This window comes from Ambystoma mexicanum, chromosome 1p (genome assembly GCF_040938575.1).
Source record: "Ambystoma mexicanum isolate Mex_15411 chromosome 1p, UKY_AmexF1_1, whole genome shotgun sequence".
NCBI lineage: Eukaryota > Metazoa > Chordata > Amphibia > Caudata > Ambystomatidae > Ambystoma > Ambystoma mexicanum.
This window is the reverse complement of record NC_090921.1, coordinates 1,187,289,716-1,187,314,986: the sequence shown is the minus strand read 5'-3', so window position 1 is coordinate 1,187,314,986 and position 25,271 is coordinate 1,187,289,716.

Here is a 25,271-nt window from a genome sequence, read left to right as displayed (position 1 = left end):
GGAAGGGGGACTGAAGGGATACAGAAAGAAAACAGTCCCCAAGTGCAGGGGTTGCCAGGGAGGCAGTGCAGGCGGGCAGTTGACGGGGCCTGGGCCACAGATCCGAAAAGGGTGGCCAGGTAAGCAGTGCAATTTCAGTCAGGAATTCAGCAAGGGAGGGGAGGAGAGAAAGCAGAAGCAAAGTGGAAGGTTTTGAGGTGTTTCCGGATCCGGAGATGGTTTTCCTCGAGTTTCAGGGAGGCAGGAATGCTGTTCCACAGAGAGGCCCCTGCTGAAGCAACTCACTGCTTGGAGAAGCGAATAACCCTGAGGGAGTTGGAGGCAGATAAGCAAAGAGCTCGAGAAGGAAGATATTTAGGAAGAGTATTGCGGCTCCAGACCCCAGAAGGCCTTGTTTACAATACAGAGGGTTTTGAATTTAATCTTCGCAGCCACTGGGAGCCAGTGCAGAGATTTCAGTCCTGGAGAAATACGATCCCTGGGCTTGAGGCCAAGGACAAATCTCGCAGTCCTGTTCTGGATAAGTTGCAGAGGGCGGAGAGTGGAGGCAGGAAGATTTAGATAGAGGCTGTTATAGTAGTCCAGCCTGGAGAGGACCAGGGCTCTGGAGACAGTGAGCTTCTGGGGGAAGGAGAGGAAAGGGAGAATACGTCTAAGGAGGTGCAGGCTGTAGTGTGACTTCTTAGAGACGTCAGAGATAAGAGGGGAGTAGGAGAGTGCAGAGTCGAAGATGACCCCGAGGTTTTTATCCTTGCAGGTGGGAGGAGGGCCAAGAGAGGCCGGCCAGAGAGCTGCAGGGAAGGAGGGAGTGGGTGTGCCGATGAGTAGAATCTCAGTCTTGCTGGCATTTAGGCAGAGGTTATTGGCGGCACACCCTTCCTGGATGGCAGACAGACAGTCAGAGATAAGGGAAGGAGAGGAGGAGGAGGAGGCTGAGGGTAGCCTGAAAATGAGCTGGGTATCATCCGCATAGCACTGAAAGTTGGGACAAAGAGCGGCGAGGCGGTGGGCAAGGAGTGCCAGGTATTGGTTGAACAGCCAGGGAGAGAGGTTAGATCCCTGGGGGACAACACAGGTAGAGAAAAAGATGTCGGAGAGGAAGGACCCAAGTTGGATCAGGGAGGGTCGGTTGGAGAGGAAAGAAGTCAGCCATGCCAGAGCCTGACCAGTGATACCCAGGTTATCACAGAGACGGTTGAGCAGGATGGCATGGTTGACAGTGTCAAAGGCAGAAGAGAGATCAAGCAGGATAAGAAGCAAGGGGTGTAGAGTCGAGGTTGGAGAGCAGGTCTTCACGGATGTTCAGGAGAGCAGTTTCCGTGCTCTGGCAGCTCTGAAGCCACACTGATGGTCATGAAGCGGCAGGCCAGGTTGGGTTAAGGGTTACAGAGTAAACACTTTTGAAGGTATGAGAAATCTTGTTATGCTGGAGTTAATTTATGATGCCTGCTCTCCTGAGCTCAGACAGCACTTGGCTGATTCTAAGGAGATAGATCCAAAGAAGATAGCTAAGGCTGCTGACTTGTGGGTTGCCAACCGGGCTACTCACAGGGATTCTGGGCATCTCAGAAGAAGAATGAGGGAAAGCAGCCAAAGAAAGATAACAAGGAGAATTCTAATACCTCAAATCCAAAAGAGGGCCGTAAACAGAACAATAATGGTAAGCCATGAGGGAAACCGAATCAGGCTAGTGTACCATCTGGAGCCAAACTAGATAGAGGCCAGAACAAGCCCCCATTCATCAAAACATTTGGGAAATGTTATGCCTGTGGGTCAACTGACCATGTGAAAGGGCATCCCAGATGTAAGGGTAAACCTTCAGGGTTCCACACTGTCTCCTTAGCCTTCTCCCCAGAGGAAGAAGTACCTATGGCAAGTGAAAGCTTTCACCTTCTGGCTGATGAACCCATGAGAGTCTCAGCTGGTGTTCTTTAGTGTGACTGGGTTTGTGGGAACAACAGAATTTAGATGTCTATAATTCCATCCCTGTTAATAATAAAGAGTATTATAAAGATAGCATTTTTGTGAATGGCCAGGAGACTCCTGCCATCAGAGACACTGGAGCCAGCATAACTGTGATTGATGAATCATTTTCAAAGGTGGAGGATGTTGCTAAGGTACCCAAATGCTTAACCAAGTTAGCTGGAGGCCATGTGCAAATGTTTCCCCTGTTACCAGCTCTCATCCAGTGTAATGATATGACTGTTAAGATACATGTTAGTGTGCAGAGTGAAGTGCCTGGGAGAGTCATGTTGGGTAATGACCTGAAAACTCTTGTAGTTGGGTCTAGTACCCGCAGGCCTCCCATTAAAAGGAAACAGGAGCTCACTAGGCCTGCAAGGGAGAGGACCTTGAGAGACTCTCCAGAGGAGTTGGTACAGGAGACTATCACTCCCAGCCCACAGGAGTTGCTCACTGCTATTTCTGGAAAGAAAGAGGCAAAGGGGAAAACCAAGACCTCCAAGAAAAAGACAGATAACACCCCTCTGCTACCAAGAAGGACATCCCCAAGATTGTCCAAAGTCACACTTGTGACTCCTCAACCTGCAGAGGCAGAGTGTGAGGTACAGCCCTGTGTGGTTGATCCAGTTTCTGAAGAGCCAGATCTGGAGGAAGACATTGGGGGTCATTACGGCCCGGACGCAAAGGGATACCGGGCACCGGTAATGACACCAGTGCCGGTAATTCCTTTCCGCCCTATTTCGAGGTCCCTTTGCGGGTCCTTCCTTAACGCCTGTTTTTAGCAGGTGTTAAGGATGAGACCCTCAAAGGGACTTCAGAGCTAATAACGGTACCGTAATTTACGGTACCGTTATTAGCACCCTCCCCATTCCCATTGAGCCTTTTGGGGGCTCAAATGAGAATGGGGATTGACATTTTCAATGGGGATTTACCGGTCCCGTAAAGGTCGGACTAGACCGGTAAGTCCCCATTGAACCAGGGCAGACACGGTACTGGTAATGGTGCTAGTCATGGCACTAATAGCCCCATGACTAGCACCAACCTCGGAATGAGGCCCATTATTTTAGTTGGAGACTCATTCCAATTACCGGTCGGGCTGAAGCCGCAGCAAGCCCCATCCGCCGGGCCCGTGCCAGTGAAGCAACTAGGCACCCTCCAGCCCACATCACCCAATGCACCCCTGCATCAAAGGCAGGATGGAGAGTGCCCTACATCAAAAAACAAGGTGAGGAGAGGTCCGGGGGAAGGTTGCAACCCAACGAAGAAAAAGGGGGCCAGACAAGCAAGACCAATAGGGAATTGACCTCTGATAATACTGTGTTTCAGGCCCAGTGCTTGGTTAAGCAAGTCTAGGGAAGGGTTCGAAGTGGTCGGAAGTCCGGAACGGCTGAGTGGCGTCCCCGTGGATATCAGGTGAGTATTACAACAGGCAGCTTCTCAGCTCGATGGGCAAGAGCCTGGGAAGCATAGGTTGCACTGGGAAGATGGCCTCTTCTACAGTGAACTAACTGAGTCTATCCCTGGGGACTGCAGAAAATGTGTAGTGCCCCTAGCAAACAGACTCAAGTTCCTACAGTTGGCCCATGACATACCTTTGGCTGGTCATTTGAGTTTCAAAAAGACCAGGGAAAGGCTCTCCTTATACTTCTACTGGCCTAAAATCGGTTCAGAAGTTGACAAATTATGTAGGAGCTGTCCCACTTGCCAAACCTCTGGCAAGAGTGGGGCCAGGAATTTGGCACTGCTGGTGTCTCTCCCAGTGGTGGGAGTTCTCTTTGAGAGGGTGGGCATCAACATTGTTGGTCCCCTTCACTCTCCGACATCTTCAGGGAATAGGTTTATCCTGGTTGTAGTAGACCATGCTACTAGATACCCTGAAGCAATACCTATGTGTACTGTTACAGCTCAGGCTGTGGCTAAGGCTCTAATTGGTGTTTTTACCAGAGTAGGTTTTCCTAAGGAAGTGATATCCGAAAGGGGATCAAATTTTATGTCCCACTACATGCAAGCCATGTGGAGAAACTGTGGTGTCACTTTCAAGTTCTCTACAGCCTACCATCCACAGACAAATGCAGTGGTAGAGATGTTAATCGTACTATGAAGAGCATGATAGGTGCTCTAGAGGAACCCATTAAAATAAAGTGGGACCTTCTACTGCCATGCCTTCTCTTTGCTTATAGAGAAGTCCCTCAGGAGGGAGTTGGTTACAGTCCCTTTGAACTTCCCTATGGCCATCCAGTCAGAGGTCCATTGGCCCTGATTAAGGAGGGGTTGGAGAGTGCTCCGTCCCCCAAGCCAGTTGGAGTGATTGACTACGTGATAGGTCTCCAGAGGAGAATGTCACACATGATGGCAGAAGCTAGTGATAACTTCTAAGCAGGTCAGGCTCTGGTCAAACACTGGCAGGGCCAGAAGGCCAGCATGGTTGAGTTTACTCAAGACCAGCATGTACTAGTTATGGTGCCAACAAGGCAGAGGGCCTTGCAGGACCAATGGATAGGACCATTCAAGGTTGTGGGCAAACTTGGAGAGGTGAACTATTTGGTGGATTTAGGGAGACCTAAGGAGGCTCCCAGAGTCTTTCACACCAACCGTTTGAAGGCATATGTCTCAAGACCAGAAGTGGGAGCTTTGCTTCTAGCTTCAGCTCAACAGGAGGAGGAGAGTGAACCTCTACCTGACTTACTCAGAGGCCGAACTTTGGATGAGAACATAGAAGGAGTTAATCTCTCTTCTAGTCTGAAATATGAACAGCAGCATGAGTGCAAGTTTCTGCCGAACCAGTTTGCCTCCCTGTTTTCACTTTCACCAGGCTTGACCCCTTGGGGCCAGCATGATATTCTCACTGTTGACTATTTACCTGTGAAAAGCAGAGGTTACAGAATGTCAGAACATGTGTGATCACACATCAAAGGAGAGGTCAACAAGATGCTTGACCTCGGGGTTATAGAGCCCTCTACCAGTCCATGGTCTAGTCCAGTTGTTCTAGCACCAAATAAAGGATCCAAGGAGTTGAGATTCTGTTTGGACTATAGAGCTCTCAATGCAGTCACTAAGACTGATGCCCATCCTTACCAAGGACAGATGAGCTGGTGGATGAACTTGGTGCAGCCAAGTACCTCAGTACATTTGACCTTTTGTCAGGCTATTGGCAAATAGCCCTGACAGACCATGTCAAGGAGAAAACTGCATTCTCAACCCCAGTTGCCTTTTGGGTAACAGAATGCACATGTTACATTCCAAAGGATGGCCAATCAAGTTCTGAATGGGATGCAGGACTTCTGCATGGCATACTTGGATGACATTGCAGTTTTCAGCCCTACTTGGAAAGAACATGTTGATCACTTAGGATTTGTTTTGCAGGCTCTTGGGCAGGTCCATCTGACCATAAAGGAAAGCAAATGTCAAATTGGTCAGAGCAAAGTTGTCTACCTTGGTCATGAGGTGGGAGAAGGTGAAATAAGGCCATTGTCTAGCAAAGGACAAGCTGTACAAAACTGGACCACCCCTACTACTCAAACCCAAGTGAGAGCCTTCCTAGGTCTCACTGGGTACTACAGGAATTTCATTGAGAACTATGGGTCCATAGCTTGTCCTTTGAATCTGATCTCCTCTCCAAAATTCTCTAAAAAGGTTAGATGGAATGAGGAGTGCACTCAATCCTTTGAAAACCCGAAGAAAGCCGTTTGTCAAGCTCCAGTCCTAAGAGTTCCTGATTACCACCAACCCTTAATTGTGTAGACAGATGCATCCAATACAGTTATAGCTGCAGTCCTTAGTCAACTGGATGAGAAAGGTAGGGAGCACTTCATTTCCTTCATCAGTAGGAAACTGAAGGAACCAGAAACATGGTGGGCAACCATTTTAAGTGGTTTCAACCCAGCACACCACCTAAGTCAATGCCTAGCATGGGATGCCCAATTGAAGCCCTTATTTATATATTTTTATGTCAAACATTCTTTTATTTCTGTATGATGTACCCTTATATAATGCCCCTCTCTATGAATCCCCCCCAGTCTCACTGAACCAAGAAGTAGGTTTGTTTTGCAAAGTTAAAATATTTAGTTGATGAATTGAACAATATATAGATCACACTTTTATGAATACGAATACTATCTAAATATCACACTTATGAATATTTATACAATGATCAGCAATGGGTGATATTACAATAATCAACAATCTCTTTAATCAATTAGGAGTATGGGTGAGAAGAATAAGGTAGCAGAGAATAACTTTATGTGGGTTCAATGAAATGCAATGATATGAAATTAATGCAACACAGAAATGAAACTTGATATGAATTCAATCAAAGACAATCACTCTTTCCCCCTGATACTACTCACTCACCCCAATATGCAATATGAAGAGATGGAATGGGGGCACACAGGTTTCAGGAATAACAATCAACAGTTGCAGTTTCAATCCCGATTCCCCCCAGCAAGCTTAGAGAGAACAGGAATGATTTTAAAACAGGTCAAATGCTTTTGAATGTGATATGAAATGAATAGGTAAAATGCTAAAAATGATTTTAATTTGCTAAATAGGATTCAGAACTAGTGAGAGTTGCTTTGGATTGTTTCAGGTAGACACTAGTGATGATTGTTGACTGACGGATAGGTAGGAAATTAAATTCAGAGGTTGAATGCAAGAAATAGCTATTTTTACATGTGGTGAAATTGAGTCAAATACGAAACTGCGGCAAACTTTTCAGCGCACAAAAAACGCAATTACAGCAAAACTATAAGGAATTGGATTGTGGTTCTTAGTTCGATGTTAGCTTCAAAATGACATTTACATTTCGTTCCTAGCATGTACGGTTCAAAAGTTACCGAGGTTTCAATAAAGGTAGATTTTTCATAGAAAGAGTCAAGATTTTAGAATTGGGATTGCGATTTTGAAGATTTACCAACAAGGATGGGCTTATGCTAAGGGGCTATGAAGATGCGAGATACCCAACAGCCAGCCACCAGAGCAGCAGCGCCTCCGCTCCGACTTTTGTCCGCCAGGACACTTGACTTTCTTCAGAAAAATATCAGCGCACAGATGATTATCACTACAATTATCAAAGGATTATATGGATGAGAGGAGGATTTAGGATAGACACAAGAGATTCTACAATGCAGTTATGGATATGTTGGAATGGGTTGGATTAGATTACTTAATAATAAGAGGTTGGTTATGGGCAGTTTTGGAATGGGCCCGTCAAAGATCTGGTCAAAGGTTTGCCTGGAATTCGCTCGCCACCGGACAGGTCTCAGGTGCTTGGTTCTGGTCTCAGCAAGGCAGTCTGGTCTGCACGGCCTCTTGGACTGGATCTGACGGGTTGGTTCTGGGTGCAGCTCTGCTGGACTGATCTGGATCTTGGGGTTCTAGCAAGGGTTCTTAGCCAGAAGCAGCCAAAACAGCACAGCCAGACTGTTGAATTGGTTAGACCACGTGGAGGTTTAGGGGTTAAAATCAGGTTGCAAGATTTTAAAGGCCCGCTGAGAAGGGTTCAGCTTTTTGGGTTGGGCCTCTGCTTCAGGGTTCTGGAGTCTGGATGTGGGTTCTGGAGTCTGGATTTGGGTTCTGGATCTGGATTCTCCTTCAGAGCGCTTCACCGGTAGATCAGTGATGGGTGAAGGTGTGTCTTTCTGGGTCCTCAACAGTCCCTATTTATCCATCTTCCAAAGGGGTCGGGAGGCTGATTATACTATGCCCAACCCTCTAAGAAGCTGATAGGTCAGAGAATTCCCTCTCCCCTGATTTGAGAAGGGAACAGTGTGTCATGATGTGTCATCATGTGTCAGAGTGACACAGTGTTTAAGGTCCAGAGAAAAAAAAACTCCCCTTTGTTTTTACCCAGAAAATATATTTTTCACAAAAAACATATTTCCAATATCCCCAACTGGTTAATAATACATATTTACATTACAGATTAACTGAGGTGTGTTTCTGTCAAAGCCTCATCTTCCTACGAGTTTTGGTTCACAAATGACAGTTTTTCACGCTTTTGGGTGGTTACTCAGTGTCAGTTCTGTACCAATTTTTACACATACATGCAGTTACCATCTGGACATATCCCTGTAAATTTTCATATTCCTAACATAATCACAATAGCTAGAATATGAACATTTCTGTGGTTCAGTCTCTGAATATCACACAGATTAGTTTTAAACTGTGAGCGAACTTTTCATTTTAATAACCTACAAATTCCATATTATAATCTGTTCAGTACAATTTGCTACAAGTCTTTTTCTCAAACATATTTTCTGTGCTTTCTGAATACACAAAACGGTTTGTCATCCTCTAAGGTCTTGGCTGGGCCAAAGAGTCACATGGGCTTGTCTTCCTGGGCAGTTGGTTTCTGTTCACACCCGAATTAGCATTTTCTTTCAGTTCAAGAAACCCATTGTCTCTTTACCAGAGCAGACGAGCAAGTCTACTCCTCTTCTCATTAGCATCCAAATGAGATATCCTCTCCTTTTGGCTGGAAGGAAAAGGGTGGTGTGTTCTCAGTGGGGGAAAACCTCTTTCAAGTTTTAGCTGAATCAGGTTACCTTATAGTACATTGTGACATTGTTCCTTGTGAAAAATTACAGTTACAAATTTAAAATAGGCAAACATATCTTCAATTGCAGTCTTTTTCAACATGAAAATCAATAGTGGCACCCTATATGGCATTTGATGGAAGTCCCTTCTTTCCCCACACTTAGATTTTCGGACACACGTTTAACATGACAGGTTTAGACATCGCCAGCTTCTGACAGAGGCGAGTAGCGGTATTGCACCTATTTTCAAAATATTTTCTCAAGCAAGCATCTTTAAATGAGGATTTTCTTCTGATAAATGTACTTCTACTGACATTGTATTTATGTGGATTCTTGAAGTAGAATGATGTTGAACACCCAACAAGGAGGTTGGATCTTTTGTGTGGTTTTTGAACCATGATTTTTGCAAATTTGACAACCAAGAAAAATGGATTTCCAAATATCTCTGTGTTTCTTTTTGAAAAAGCATTGCTTTTTCAAGTTGTTTAAGGCTTCTCTGTGGGTAACCCAATGGTGAGTTTTGGCAGTGGTCTCCGGTGTTACCACTGACATAGGCAAAAGTGGATTGGCGGCCTATTTTTCAGGTTTTTCCTGCGCACTTCTGGGTGATTTTAGCGTACATAATGCTTTCCAGCAGCCATTCTGATGTTCCTGATACACGCAGCGCACAGTAATGTTGCAGGGCCCGGACTAGTGGTTTAAAACATCCCACACCATAGAGCGTGAGTGTTTTTCTATTGGTCTCTGAAGAAGTTTAGACTATTCTTGTATGCATCTATTTCTGTGATTTAGACAGACCACCAAGCCTTGAGATGGGTAATGCAAATGAAAGGGGATAAGCCAAAACTTCTAAGATGGTCAATCTGCCTGCAAGGGTTTGATTATTTCACCATTGAGCACAGGTCAGGATGTCACCACCAAAATGCTGATGGTCTCTCTAGTATGTTTATAACTGACTAGAGCAAAAAGATTCATCCAGGAGTGGATTAAATCCTCCTGTCCCTTATTCTGGAGGGGGCGAGTGTTAGGGAGAATTCTCCAGAATGGCTAATTTCCCTTACCTACTGAGTTCCACAGCAGCTTTGCTGGATTTGTAGGATTTCTTTTTTTCACCTGGTAAGAGTGTGAGCCTTTTTTCCCACTCTTACATGTGTTTTGCTGTGTGCATTTAACATTTTTGTGTTCATAGACTGTGGAGCCTCACCTACTCCATAGGTATCATCTTTTTACTGTGTTCTACACAGCACCTTTAGGGCAGTGACACAGGGTTGTCTTTTTCAGACTTCCCATTTTAAACTCCATTTTCTGGGACTGACTACTGTCTCCCAGAACATGTAAAGTTGCCATTGACTTTATTAGTCTTTTTAAATTCACAGCCCCAGTACAAACTATCTTACATAGAGTTCTGGAAAGGGTTAATAGTTATCCCTTTTTGACTGTTTCTCATGGAACATTATTTCATACCCCTTTCTTTAAGATTTGGCTGGTGGCAGTGGTATCTACCCTATTTTTCCTACCGCGATCTATTTAAATAGCCTTGGTACTGTTTTAGGCTAAGTTAGTAGCCTCGAACTTAAATCCGCTAGACCCCATTCACTTTTATTTGGTTCTGGCTAGGTTTATTCACCATTTCTTTTTGTAAAGGACTTTCTCTTGTTTTACTTTGCGCACCAAACCAGGTTTGATTCTTTTGTTCGCCGTCCTTTGGCAGGCTTCTGCACAGAAGCCCTCCTTAGGCGCCTGAATGTCTGAGGGGGACAGGATGTGAGGGAGGGGTTTGAGACTCCCTGCACAGGGTCTCCTTGGAGACCTATGTCGCACTCTGTGTGATTGACTATGGTGACTGTCCTGCCGGGACAGCCACTCTGCTGTGTGATTGACAGCCAGGCTGTGTGAATGGGGTAAAACTTCATAAAAAGCAGGTCTCTGGTACTGAGAAGGCAGAGTCGCCACTGGATTGAGAGAACCGAACAGAAGCTGACAGAAGAGGACCTCTACCCCAACTGAACCTCCCGGTGAAGCCTTGCTGTGGGTGCGAATCTCCAAACTTCAACGACAGGGAAGATCTGCAAGGAATCCTCTCCTCTTGAGCTGGTGGGACCAACCAGTTTGCCAAACTGCAAGCCAGTCCTCCTTCCTCTGGTCGAATTTGCTGTGCACAGCTACAGTGAATCGGATTGCCAGGAGGACCGGACCCTGCTTGGGTTTTAAGGAGCGCACGTTTTATTTGTTGCTTTGCTCTGCTGCTGGTTTCTTCCCTGGGCAGTGCAGGACCCTCCAGTCTTCCTAGTTTGTGTCAGTCCAACAGTCGCTTCAGGAACCGTGAGCCTGCAAGACCTGCCAGGAACTTCTGCCTCAGCTACAGCCTTCTTCTTCATTTAAGGTACTGTTCAAACCTGTTTTTTTATTCCGTCCGACCACGGTGAAAGTGTTTGAAATCTTTTACCAATCCGAGGGCTTGTCCTTCTCTACTCTTTAAAGTAACTTTTCTTCTGACCAACTTCGTTCTGAACTCTTGGCAAAGACTTAACTGTGACCTACCCTGAACTGTGTGATCCTCTGTAAAGACTTTGGTCCATTGACTTTGGCCCAGGCCTCTTGATTTTATTTCCTCACTGTAGTTACTTTTCTAAATTGCCCTGCTTGCTTACTTGTTGGTGCTGCTGAACTTTTGTCTAGCCTTGTCTTTCCCTCCCTTTTAAATTGGTGGAGTGCCATTTTGCTCACACTTCATTTTGAGCTTAACTTGTCCAGAATCTATTGGGTGGGGTGTACTATATTAAGAGTGTGATTGTTCTACTGCTTTACTTTGGTGAATTGTTTTACAACTGATGTGTAAATAAAGGTATATTATTTTCCTCAGAAACCTTGACTCAGTGTTTGTTTGAACCATAGTAATTGCTGTCCTTTGTGTAACTATTGGTACTGCTCACCTGGCTGCTCAGCCATCACTACCACTTTACTGTGTAGTACAGGCTTGTGCCAAAGGTGAATTTGTACTGTCACTTGTAGTCTTAATTGTGTGTAGTGTTCCCAAAGGGTAGTGCATATGATTCTGCCTAAAAGGCGCGTTATGAATGCCATATCAAATATCATATTGCAGCGTTATCACTGTAGTCCAAAGTTCTTTTTTGTCATTTTGTGATGAAAGAAACAAATGAACGAATGAATGAACAAACGAACGAACGAACGAACGAACGAACGAACGAACGAACGAACGAACGAACGAACGTGGGAAACAGCCTCACTATGCACAGTAGAAAGAAAACACGAGGGGGAGTCCTGTCTATGGAGACAAAGCTAATTGCAATTTGATTATATGCAAAAGAAATTTGAGGTGTATCTGATCCTCTATTGTAGCCTTATTTATGCTTATCCAAAGGATAGGTGTACAAACAAAGGAGTAATAATACACATGCACTCGTGTAAATTAAATTAAACCTGGGAGTGGTTTTTATTTTCTCTCCTCAGTCATTAAATCACTTTTTTTAAAAAGGAAACAAAAAAATTGGATTGTCAATTCCAATATGAAAGACAAAAATTGCATTTATACATTGATACAATTGTTCCGCATATTCAAAAACATGAAGCATGGAGACTTTTCCGGCATGCTTATCCAAAGGATAGGTGTACAAACAAAGGAGTAATAATACACATGCACTCGTGTGAATTAAATTAAACCTGGGAGTGGTTTTTATTTTCTCTCCTCAGTCATTAAATCACTTTTTTTAAAAAGGAAACAAAAAAATTGGATTGTCAATTCCAATATGAAAGACAAAAATTGCATTTATACATTGATACAATTGTTCCGCATATTCAAAAACATGAAGCATGGAGACTTTTCCGGCATGCATAAAACAGAACCTGAATGTATGGATACATGAATATGCCGTATGCTGACATTCTTAGAGAAGGACCCATGTACAGGCAGATTTTTCTTGTATTTAGTACATTACTTGTTCTTCTCATAATACACCTAATATCAACACCAGGTAAGTTACACATTTACCTCAAACGGATAGAAACAACATAAACAATTATTTCTCTAAACACAAGACCTTAAATAGGTCTGACAAAAGCCAGGCTAGAGGGTGACCAAAGTGGATCACTATGCACAGTAAGCTGCTGGGCTATGGAATGCAGTAATAGTTTGCAGATTCATTGTGTCACTAACGGAGAGGGGTTCTTCAATTTGTTAGAGTGCATACTGTTATTAATGTGTTCACAAAGAAACACAGGATATGTTTTCTTTCAAACCAGCTGATTCAGTAAAAGAAAGTGTTGGCACTGGCGTAACAGGGGCCCCCGCAGCCCCCGCGGTGCGGGGGGGCCCGCGGTGTGGGGGGCCCCACCAGCACATGGCTGGGAGGGGGCCCCAGTAAAAAAAAAAAAAAAAAAAAATTCTAAAAAAAAAAAGTTTCTTTTGAAATTCACTCTGCATTCATAAAGAACATTTCTGTAACAGAAATAATTTCTTTATGAAGGCAGAGTGACTACAAAAAGAAACTTTCTTTTTGAAGTCTGAGGGCCCCCGTAACCCATGACATGGAAGACCCTAGGCTGGAGGCCTCCATGTCATAGGGTGGGGGGGGGAACCCTATGCCTTCAAAAAGAAATTGTTTGTTTTTGAAGCCACTCAGCCATCATAAAGAAATTATTTTGATTATGGTTCGGTCCTTAACTGAAATAATTTCTTAATGAAGTTATAGTGACTTAAAAAAGAAACAATGTGGGTTAATTCTGACCATGCCGGTCCGGAAACAACGGTGCTGGTAAGCTTACAGGCACTGTTGTTTCCGGACCGGCATATTACAGGTCTGCCTGGTGGGGCTGCCGTGCCCGACAGGTCTGACCCTGCCAGGCACAGCAGCCACGGTAGGCAGACCTGTCACGGAAGCACCGGCACCGTTAACAATGGTGCAGGTGCTTCTGTGTCCCCAATCCCGTGGAGTCTGGGGTTTAACGAAATTACCGGCACCTGATTTCCCAGCCGCCGGACTTGAAATAGCATGGTGGCACCGGGAAGTCAGGCCATAGTAATTTTTTATGGGTCTGGCGGCAACCCGCCAGTAGCACCGGCACGGTTACCGCTGGACCCGTAATGAGCCCCAATTTCTTTTTTAAGTAATAGAGCCCCCCCTCAACTCCATGAGGTTTGCGTGTATGAGTCTATGATGAAAGGGTGCACACTCAAATGTGTAGCCGGCTGCCTGTGTGTGTGTGGTGAAAGGGTGCACACTTAAATGTATGGGTGGCTGTGGGGGTGTGCCTGCATGGTGAAAGGGTGCACACATAAATGTATAGGTGGCTACCTGTGTGAGTGTATGGTGAAAGGGTGCACACTTAAATGTGTGGATGACTGGGTGTGTATAAGGTGAATGGTGTGTGTGCTTGTGTACAGGGGCACAAGAAAACCTTCATTTCAGGGGGGCTAACCCTTCAAATGTTGGGAGAGGCGCTAACTTCACATGCGGTGGGGAGGGGGAAACTTATTTGTGTGGGCGCATCCAAATTATCTACGCATTTTAATGAGACTATTCTAGTGCAGATTCAATGTTACAAGCAGTTAACTCTCTCCTATAAGTCTCCTGTTCCCTCTCTGCCCTTCCAATCACTCCCATGGCATGCAAGTACTAAACCCACATCACAATTTCAATCGCCTAAACAATGTGGAATTTGAATGCAGGTACTAACAGTGAAATGCTTTACGTTGGTAATTGCTGGGTTCTTGTTAACAGCAAAAACCAGGTGCCGTTTAAAATCTGTGTCCTGTTCGGTCTGGCAACTGCTCTAAAGGTTAGCCAAGTTGAGTCAATATAGCCCAAAATGTCAGGGGGGGTAGTGCTGAAGCCCAGTCAACTCAATGGTGTTGCGCTACTACTTGTGTTTAATGCCTTGCTTACTCCTAGCCCTATTCTTCCTCGTCCCAGTACTTATATACGAGGCAGAACGTGTGTTTGAGGCACTCTGCCTCATACAAAAGCACTCGGAAGAGGTAGAGGTACATGGAGGTAATGCCTGATTTAGCTACCTGTAATCTTCATCACTCCTAGTCCCACTGTTCCTCATCCCAGTACTTACCTATGAGGCAAGGAGCCTCATACGAAAGCTCTGGGACAAGGAAGAGGGACGCAGAGGTAATTCTGGGCCAAGGAGCTGATTGTGGAGGTTTGGGTGGTGGGTGGGAGGGAGAGTGGATGTGTGGGTGGGCAGGAGTGTGTGATAAATCATAATGGTTGTCCATGTCCAGGCTAAGCAGGCATGATATGTGGTATTAGTGGCTAGAGAGGCATTTTGATTTAGCCAGTCTCGTCATTCCTCAGTTTGGTATGACTTTCTTTTAACTGGACATTTCTGATAAAGTAGTCCTACAAACTTTAATTACCTGGCTAGATTGGCATTTGGGTGCTGCCAGTCTAGCCATTTCTTACTGCGGCATTGTATATTTTTCTGGGCATCTGTGATAAAATGATATGATGTGATTCAAGTCATTTATAATGCGCCTGTACACAAGTGTACACAAGGGAGGGATGATAGAGGGAGGACAAGACAAACGATCTCACTAGGCCTTGTGTCATTGTGAGAACGAGAAGTGCAAGGGAAAAGGGAGCAGGGAAGTGCAAGTGAGAGGGGAGGGGAAAACAGGGCAGCAATGCTCTCAGTAAGTGCAGCCAGGGCAGAGCAGCTATTGGTTGTGCAAGGAGAACAATGGACTGCAGGGTTACAGTTACAGCCCCTAAGTGCATGGTAGGCCCGGAGGCATTGCAAGGGTGACCAATCAAGAAAGAGCCTGGACTCAGAGAGACTCTGAGGGTAGCCAAGCAGCCAGTCAGTACAGCAGACAGGTAGGTCAGCAGGGGGGGAGAGAGAGTGAAAGCAGCAGAGAAGAGGAAAGCTTTTAGCTGCTTCCGAAACTTCAGGTTGTCCGCCTCAAGTTTGAGAGGGACAGGGAGGCCATTCCAGTTGGAGGCACCAGCAGAGGAGAGAGGTCTACCCCCACTCTCTGCCTGGAGAAATGTCTAAGCCTTAGAGAGTTGGAGGTAGCTGAGTGAAGGGTTAGAGAAAGAAGGTATTTTGGAAGAGAGCCTTGTGGGCAATGCAAAGGTTCTTGAACTTGATCCTTGCAGCCAGTGGAGAGATTTCAGGGCTGGAGAAATACAATCCCAGGGCTTGAGGCCAAGGCTAAGTCTTTCAGTCCTGTTCTGGATTATTTGCAGATGACGGAGACTAGAGGAAGACAGATTGAGAAAGTGGCTGTTGCAGTAGTCCAGCTTAGAGACAGTGAGCGTCTGGTGGAGAGTGAGAAAGGGAAGAGTACCTTTGAGGAGGAGCAGCTGGTAGTGGGACTTCTTGGTGATGTCCGAGATGTTAGGAGAGAAAGAGAGTGTGGCGTTGAAGATGACACCAAGGTTTTTTGCCTCGCAGGAAGGCAAAGGAAGAGGGCCCAAGGTGGTCTGCTATAGTGAGAGAGGAAACCCAGTGGCAAGGGTCCCAATGAGAAGGATCTCTGTCTTACTGGCATTAAGGCAGAGATTGTTGGAGGCGCACCAATCCTGAATCGTGGATAGACAGTCAGGAATGAGCAAGAGAGGAGAGGAGGCTGAGGGGAGCCTGAAGGAAAGCTGAGTCATCCGCATAACACTGAAAGTTAGAGGATAAGGTAGAGATCAGGGAGGCCAAAGTGGCCAAGTAGAGGTTGAAAAACCAGCGTGAGAGGATAGAGCCCTGGGGAATGCCACAGGTAGAGAGAGGTGGCGGAGAGAATGGGACCACGATCGACCTGGGAGCTGAGTGGCGGTCCAAGTGGAAATAGGTCAGTCACTCTAGGGTCTGATCTGTGATGCCCAGGTTCTCACAGAGTCGATTGATCAGGATGGGGATGTTGACCCTGTCGAAAGCAGGGGAAAGATGAAGGATGAGAATAGAAGGAATGCTGGAATCAAGGTTAGAGAGCAGCACAGGTGTTAAGGAGAGCAGTTTCCATGCCTCTGGCAGCTCTGAAGCCAGACTGATGGTCATGGAGACAACCAACAGATTCAGTGTGGAGTGTAAGCTGGGAGATGGCAAGCTTTTCCAAGAGTTTGCTCAGGAAAGGTGGAGATTGAGCGATAGTTTTCCAGCAGGTAGGATCAGCAGACTGCTTCTTGAGGAGTGGGTGCACAAGGGAGTGCTCAAAGGGAGAGGGGAACATTGCAGTGGCGAAAGAGTGATTACAGAAATCAGCCAAGGCTGGAGCGAGGGTATCAATATGGGCTTTGATGGTTCTGGAGGAGAAGCGGAGCAACTGTTTGGACGACACTTTCAAAGATCGGACTTGTCTAGAAACCTCGTCAGGTGTTGTCAGAGAGAAAGAGGAAAAAGGAGGAGGAGAGAAGAGATGGCCAAAATGGGCCGAGAGAGGAAGAGGACATAGAGGACAGGATGTCCTGAGATTTAGCAGAGAAATGAGAGGCCAGAGCTGTACAGAGGGCATGGGAGGGAACAGAAGAGGTATAGACCACAACAGGATTGACCAGTTCCTTGCAGATTTTAAAGAGTTTGGCCGTGTTGTTCGAGGCCATGGAGACACATGCTTTATTGTGTGCTCTCTTCTTGATGAGTGTTATTGCTTTGACTGGCATTTTGCTGAAAACAGTCTAGGTATGTCTAAATGTGGCCTGGCATTCTGTACTATAATGTTATTACGTGTTTACACTGGTCTACATTGTGCAGCCAGTTGGAAGCATTAATGTTCCTGTGCACTGTTGGTGACTTGCATGTATTGGATTGTGTTACCCTACAAAACAATTGCAAACACTCTGGCTTTATAGCCAATTTATCTCAGAAAGTGTGCTGTATATTGCATTAAAACACATATTTATATCTTTTTCCTAGTGCAGTGTGCGGCATACCCCTTCAGCAGCACGTTCATTCGTATTGTGCAAGCGTGACAGTCTAGGCCGGCCCAGAGTGTGGCGCAACCCGTGATTTGTTGCCGAGTTGGGGGGCCCTCTCAGCATGGCTCGCAGGGGGGCCCCCACATTTTGTGTTACGCCACTGAGTGTTGGGGTGGAATGTAAGAATAGTAGGATGCTGGTGGGGTCTTTGTATTGGGGATGAATGGGTTGGGAGAGCAAAGCCTGGTTTCATTCATTTTTTGGTACATTTTGACCACTGACTGCACGTCATGTGCTACCACCACCTGCTGCTATTGTAAAAGAAAAATGGGACACAACAGAAAGCTAGTAGAGGTAGCTGCTTGCACAGTGTGCGATAAAGGCTCGGGGTGACCGGGTGCCCCGGTCATAGCCGCATCACGTGATATTTAGCACCATCCATGAAGACAATCATGTTTGGCACATGCCTTCCAAAGAAGTGCCCTTACCCATTTCATAAGATCGACTTGGAAAAGGAGGCGGTTGGCCATTCATAACACGTGTGCTGAAGGAGCAGTGAATCGCTGAAAATGAAGACTCCAGAAACAGTCCCAGCCTCCCTGGAGGGGAGGGGGGGGTGCCTCCTCACCACATGGGAAATACATCAGATGCAGGGTCCCATTGCCGTCTGGTTTGTCGCAGGTCTAAAAAGGGTTTACGTGCACCTGTTGTAGGACTCAACCTTTCAGTCAGTGCAATATTACTGACTGCTGATATTTTATGCGTCAAACAGGGCAGTTCGATTATCCTCTGGGCTTGGGTCAATATTGAATTGAGAATACTGTTATTACAATGGCCCGAGCTGCTTCCCGCGGAATAAACTAGCCAACTGGATCGTTGCCAGCCTTCCCATGACACCGTCCCCTGCTGTGCAGCCATGTTCAGCAACCGTGGCAGATAGATCCTGAATTCACTTACAATAAAACGGTGTTTTTGTCTCTGCCCTCTCTGCCAATCTAGCATTTTCGTGATGCTCTAAATAGCAGATCTTAATTATTAGGCAGTAAAATAGTCCAGTCAAGCCTTGCCCGCCTCAGTCCTGACCTGCAGATAATGCTTCAAATCCCGATAAGATCATCTAAGCTTTTCGTCCTTATGAGGTACTTAAAACAAGTAGCGAAAGTAAAGCCGATATTGACATCCCATAGAAACCAGAGTAATTTGGCCTGGAACCCTATTTAAAAAGTCTATACGCTTCAAAAGAATGCACCTCGCTTAAAGCACGGGTGACTGGGGATGAAAGGTAGAGTTATTACAAAGAATTCAAACGTTTGAATTTGCAGGTTCATCATACATCTCTGCATTAACCTACTCAGCTACCTTTCTGTTGCTTCCCTGAAAAGTACCCAATGTAAACAATCACAATTCATGTTTTTTAATTTAAAATTGAACACTGTTCAGAGTTCTCTCCTTGATTTTCCCCTTTAAGGAGATGCACAATCTGAAGATCACAGCATCGGCTTAAGAGACAGACGTCCCCATTGCAACTCCCAGCTCATCGTTTTGTTGCACTGTGTGTCTGTGATCAAATGTCAATCACTCTAGTGTATGTGTGTGAACCCATAAAAGCCTATTTTCTCGCTCGCAGCCCAGTCAAATTGGTGACCTTCACTAGCATTAAAGGATACTGCATAATGCAGCACTAGAATCCACACATCCGAGTTGACCATGTCACTTTAGCTAACATACTTTTTTCATACTAGAATAACGTAAACCCTGCCCGTCTCTTTCTGCAAAGGTTGTCCCAATATCCGTCTCATTGCCCCCATTCGGCCCGATGTTGCTCTCACTGCCCCATAATGCTCTCACAATGCTCACACTGTCCCACTTCTTCCACGTCACTATCACTGCACTAGTTTTGCCCTATTTGTCTCTCCCTGCCCCCAACATACACTCGCTGTTGTAGTTCTGCCCCATTTTGCGCTTATGGTAATAATGTACCGCCATATCACTGCCCCAAACTGGCCCATTGCCCCTACCCTGATACCTCCACCATACACACACACACACACACACACACACACACACACGCACGCACGCACGCACGCACGCACGCACGCAAGCACACACACTCTCATCACGCCCACATTACTTTAGCAGACCTTTTTCTCTGCTGTCTGGTCTGACTCTCCTTTTTTTTTAGCTTTAGCTGTAAGAGGGCGTCTTAACTTCTAAGCCGGAACTATTGCATTGGGGTACAGTTAGGGGGAGATAGCAAATGAAGAGCTACATAATGTGTGTAGGCTTGGTTTGGTTATTTAACAACACACTTACCTGCCCATGGCAATGGTACTCCCCAATGCAATTCCCACCCACTCCCTGCCCCTCTCCACTCTCACACTCTCCTGGGATCTCTCTGAGGGAGCTTAACTTTGCACTCAAAGGTCCTGATTCACAGAAGCATTTTATAATGGCGCAATGCCATTGGAAAACTCTCTGTGAATCAGGCCCAAAGTGTCTTTCCTTGTTTTTTCATAGCAGACTTCTGAGACTTAATGGTTTAATTACAGCTCTAAATACTGTACTAGTGTAATAAAAATGTCTTATCCAGATCTGCCTTCAGACACTTGATTTATAAGCAGTATGCTGTTCTTCATTGAAGTCCTGTTAAAAACGAGCATTGAAAAAGCCAACAGCTTCAGCTTATGTAAAGGCATAAAAGGCCGTTAGTACCCTTACACCAGTGCTGGGAAATGCTTTTCCCATGTTTCCCAGAAAAGCCAAAACTGTTGGCATGGCCAATGATGGTTTTTATTGTTGCCAACATACTCAAAATGAGGCCCGCAATTACACGAATACAGGTGTGGCAAGTGAGCTGAATCTGTAAAATGTTGTGAGTAAATATAAACTGTCGTAGGTCATGCAAATAAAACATACATCGGACGAATTAAATTCGGTTCATTTGGATAAGCAGAGTTGCTGAGCAAAGGAGAGGGAACTATAGAGAGAGAGTGAGAAAGGTTTCGTTTGTTCGATCAACTAACTGTTCCACAAAAATCACATGCTTTTCAAAATGTTGATGCCACACTCGTCATGGGAGAAATGTGCAAGTTCCAGGTCGGGCCACCCCCGTTTTCCCCCTCTCCCTCCAGCCGTCTATAAGTTGCGTCCTAGTGGGGCACCGGGCCATGAGTCTCCAAGGCGCATCGCCAGCTGTGAAACCCTGGTGTGGTAATGATGTCGCACTACTCAGATAACGTGACCTGCACTGTGTTTAGGGCCGGGCACTTCTAGCGAATGACATTTCGCATGCCTGGCACAGCCTCGGAATAGCTCGTTCCCTTGGAATGATTTATGTGTTCACAGTAGCTTTTGGGGAGGGGGATTATGCAGAATTCCTGAAGGTACACATTCAGTAGACAAATATGTGTTGGCCACCCTGAGCAAATTGGGGTGTGCCGGTTACAATCCTTAAAGCTGCTGAGAAGCACGAAAATAGCAACGTAAATACACCGAACCCTGTTTACTTTGGCACCCGTGCGGCGGCGAGTGATTCCCCGGCATTCCGTGTCGTCGTTTCTCGAGGAGTGTGACAGGGTTCATGACTACTTTATTGGCTATGGTCAAACAGATTAGCTTGTCGCTGCTCCCTGGCTTGCAAAACAGTGAAAGGAAGGCACACAGAGGCGGCGAAGGGTGACAAACCCACAAGTGTTTACTTGTGTTAAGAGGCTTACTGTTCACATGATGTTTCTCGGCTCCACTTCGACACCACTCTGAGCAGATTAAATAGCTTCTGTTTTTCCAAATGTCCTGCACAGAAAGTCTCCAAAAATGCACACAAAGCAATATTCTGCCAGATGTAGAAGGTGGGCAGCAATGCCAAATGGTATAGATTATACTTTAAGGTGTGGTGTGCCATTCACCTTATCACTGCAAACGTGGGCAAGTCGGAGGGGAGACCGCGCTGATTGCTCAAGGGTAGTCCAAAGGACAGAGGTACCCACATGCCATTTGATAGAAGGCATAGAAGGCTGAAACATGGAGAAGACCGGGTCCATTTTGTAGGCACGGGAGACAAACAAATCGCAGAGAATCCCTCGGTCACGTGCAAGGCAGAGAAGAAGGTCATAGCACAAAACGCGCCACAAAACATTCACTAAGTGAAGGAGAAGGCCAAAGCTCGGAGACGCCTGTAAGCATTTTGCAGACAGAGGAGAGTGTCAAAGAACTGAGAACTCCACCCACATTTTGTAGGCAGAGTAGAAGGCCAAAGCACTATGAACCCATGTGCATGTTGTAGGCATAGGAGAAGGCTAAACCACTGAGAACCCTAGGCACATTTACTAGGCTTGCGAGAAGGCTAAAACACTGATACCTCACATGAATGTACAAGAAATCACTTGGACCCCATATGAATTTTATAGACATCGAAGAAGGACAAAGCACTGAGAAACCCATGTGCATTGATTGAACGTAAGTGTGTAAATGAAATGAATATGTCTAATGTGGGACCCAAAACATGGTAGGGGCTGTGGTAAGGTGTGGGCGGGGGTATGTACCTGTTGGGCATGTTTCTCCTGCTACACCTGTAGCTGTGTATGTTGTAGGAGCCCAGATAGTTCACAGGGCTGTGCAGTGGGCTTGTGGGCCAATCCGTTTCTGCATATCTCTTCCTCTGCAAAGAGCAGGGTATCTGACCCAATGCAATCAGGCGCATTAGGGAATTGTGCATGCAACACTCCTGTATGTGTATCAATGGCAGAGGATGGAGTTCAGGAGGAGTGGGAAGTGGAGCCCCGACCAAGCGAGGTGCAAGAGGGAGGAGATACCACATCAGCTCAGAAAGAAAAAGATAGCAAAGCACGGCTGAGAAGGAAGACGCGACTCCTGAACATTCCTATCGTCTAATTTCCTTGGAAACAGATGACAATGGAGATCATGACAAAGATTATGAGCACAGAAAAACTCACGTGCACTGGCTCAATTTGTAATGCACCGAAGAGACGGCTAATAATCGATAGTACAATTGCATCTTCTTCTATTGAAAATCTAACACAACCCAATAGGAAATGAGAAAATAATTATGTAATATATTTCAAGTTGACCATCATCATATCCAGTCATACATTTTAGTGATTTTCTAAGTCATAATTATTTCTTTTGCATGTCAAATCATATGACAACAAATAATTGTTTTTTATTTGGGACGTACGAAGGCAATAGTACGGATATAATGTATATCTGGAACTGACAACTGACTCCCTTAAATCTCTCCTCCATTCTCCTCCCTGAAACACCTCTCCCCTCCTGCTTCCTCCCTCCTTATTCTTTCCCCTAACTATCTCCCCCATCCTGCTGCCCCCCTCTCTTCCTTCCCCCTTCCTTCCTCCTACCATTCTTCATCATTCCCCTCCTATCAACTCCCTCTCCCTTTCCCTACCTATCCCCTTCAGTTAATTGCTCTTTTCACTGTTTTGTTGATTGATTCATAATGTATTTGCTTCAACTGTTATATAGTTTGTTTATGTATTATGTTGCTCAATTGTACAGCGCGTTGGTGTAAGGCGCTTAATAAATCAATGAATACAAATACAAATACAATGGTCAACTTAAAATGCAAAATATATATTTGTTCACTGTTTTAGTTTGTGTTTGTTTTGAAATAGAAGAATATGAAGCACTGGGGTCATCACTTGGATCACGATGTAACAGAGTCCTCATATCATGAAGATCTGTGTGTGGGCCTGGGCCTCATTACAGGGATGACGGTAAGGGTTTACCGGTACCAGTATTTTACCGCCTTACTACGAGGTCCCTTTGCGGGTTGGGGAATTTAACACCTGTTTTTTGCAGGCGTTAAAAAACCAACCCGCAAAGGGACCAGGGAGCTAATTACGGTAACGCAATTTGCGGTACCATAATTAGCGCCTTCCCCATTCCCATAGAGCCCTACGGGGCAAAAATGGGAATGGGGAAGGGCAATGGTGGAAGGGGGAATTACCGCCCCGCCAACCTTGGAATAGGGCGGTAATTCCCCTTTCCACCAAGGCGGTGCCAGTATTTTACCGGCATGAACAATGGCGCTAATACCGCCATGGTTCACCGCCATACGTGTAATGGGGCACACAGTCACTCAGATGGAAGTGCAGGGAAACATGTGGCTGGGACTTGGACTCTGCCAGTAGAGGTTAAGTTTACCCTCATTGTATTTGGCTATAACAGCCAAATGTTGCCACTCAACCTCCTCAGCATAGTGTTACATGCTTGACTTCTTAAGTCTGGTTAACACCAACATTGGCTTCAGTAGCGGTTCTGCCACATTTTATTTGGCTCTACCACCCAGCAGAGCCACTCCTCGAGACCCAGTTCTACGCTCACAAACTGGAGGTTCTGCCTCAATTTATTTGGCACTACCAAACACCAGAGACACTAATGCCTTTTTCTGCACTAACTCTGTGCACATTGCCCCCCCCTTTTACAGTACTCTGACCTAGTCATCTAGAAGAAGCTAGATGCAGGTGCAGGTGCATGTGCTTCTGCATGCTAACCATCACTAGCTCACACAACCGACAGTGGTCAATCAATAAAGGCAGAATTTCCCTTCGTTCTCTCTTGCTCGTCTGCTACTGTCGGTCCACATCCTGAATTCGACCACCACCAGGAGGAGACTGTGCTGCTAGCAGTGGTAAAGTGGCCCTGCAAGATGATGGTACTATTGCCCCTATCTGTGCTGTGCCAGGCATGATTGGGAGGCAGGGAGATGGATGGGATGGCCAGAGTCAGGGGGATAGAAGTCTCTTGCTAGAGTGTGACCGGTGATGAGCTAAAGTGTCATGTGACACTTGCTTGTGTTCACCATCATTGGTGCAGCAGGGTGCTGCCTAGCTGTATCTTTGGCATTTGAAGTGCCTTCCTGGAACACGCCATTTTGCCTTAAAATAAATGTGTTTGAGCATCGAGGAGGGGCCCAATTCCCTCTTATTTGGATTACCACAATAAGCAATCTTTTGAAATAGTTTGCTTCTACACTCCCTGCTTCCCCCTGACAGTCAGAACCCTCTGGCAAGTTGAAGTAGTATCACCTCTGTTACCACGTTAGCAGTGATTTCATGGGTTGGGATGTCTTCTGACCTGCCTTCACCCTCTTGAAGGCAACCTGAGCCTGCTTTAGCCCTCTGCCAGCATGGGCATGCAATGGTACAGTGGCCCTAGTCCGCACCTCCTGAGCATCTGTTGGGGCCATCTCTGGCTCCACTGGACAGGTGCCCTTTGACCTAATGCAGCACCACGTCATCCTCTGCCCTCAGCCCGTTGTCAAGATTGGAGGCCTTATCCCCTTCCTCCTCACCTGAATCTTCTGTGGCGGATTCCTTTGGATTCGACTCTGTCTTCTTACGGTCCTCCCTCCTTACAGGAGACTTGTCTTTTGGTGTCTTGGCTTTCTTTTCGTGTAAATAGGGTCGGGCCCCTCCGGAGGCCACCGTGGCAGAGATAGAACCCTGTCGGCGGGGACACCCAGGGGGCCAGACCTAGATCAGGGAAAAAAGCACGAAGGCAGAAAAAACCCTGTTTCCAGATGGGTTCTAATAAGGAATTGAGAATTCCTTTCACAAGTAATTGAAGTCTGGCTGCAGCTGATGGCTAAGGAAGTTGACCTCCAACTCCTGTGGAGAGAGCCAGTTAAGCTCTGCGGTGACAGTAGGACGAGGCACACAGAGGAAAGATACAGGAACCCAAATAAACCAATAAATAAATCTTAGGGAAGACAGAACAGATAGAAATGCCCGTAAATAACAGTGATAAGATTTCGAAAGGAGTAAGTATAGAAATAGTGTGCAGGTAAACCATAAGCAGAAAGTAGAAATACGCCTGCAGAGCGAAGTAAGTCTGCAAACGAGAAACGAGAGTGCAGAGAAAA